Genomic DNA, 472 nt, shown 5'->3' on the forward strand with positions numbered 1-472 from the left:
CGTCGGAATGCCGGAGACAGACTGCGTGCATGAAATTTCTTTTCCTTCTATATAACAATTGCATCAACATAGATAAAGATTTGTACCTAAAGCCACCTTATCATCGCTCTAAAAGAATTAACCATGACATGTGTATAAGACCGTTTTCTGCTAAATGTGACTTGTTCAAATTCTCATTTTTTCCCCGTTCCATATAAACATGAAACAACCTGCCCCACGAGTTTATGAATAATGTGTCGCTTGATGCTTTTTCTGCCAGCGTTGAATCTTTTTTTCAAGAAATGTCATTGTCGTAGTGTTGCTGTTTCACTGCCGTCTTTGTTGTTCACGAGTCTTAACTTAGCTTGTCAATATCCTCAACCTTGATGTGTTATTCACGGTGTACTGTGTATGCTTCCCCTGCTGCCTTGGAACACTATGCCTGCTGTTTATACTTTTTTTTTTCCACTCCTGTCAGAGCCTGAGAAAGGCT

Source organism: Amblyomma maculatum, chromosome 3 (genome assembly GCF_055883805.1).
Source record: "Amblyomma maculatum isolate TAMU_Amacu chromosome 3, ASM5588380v1, whole genome shotgun sequence".
Classification (NCBI taxonomy): Eukaryota; Metazoa; Arthropoda; class Arachnida; order Ixodida; family Ixodidae; genus Amblyomma; species Amblyomma maculatum.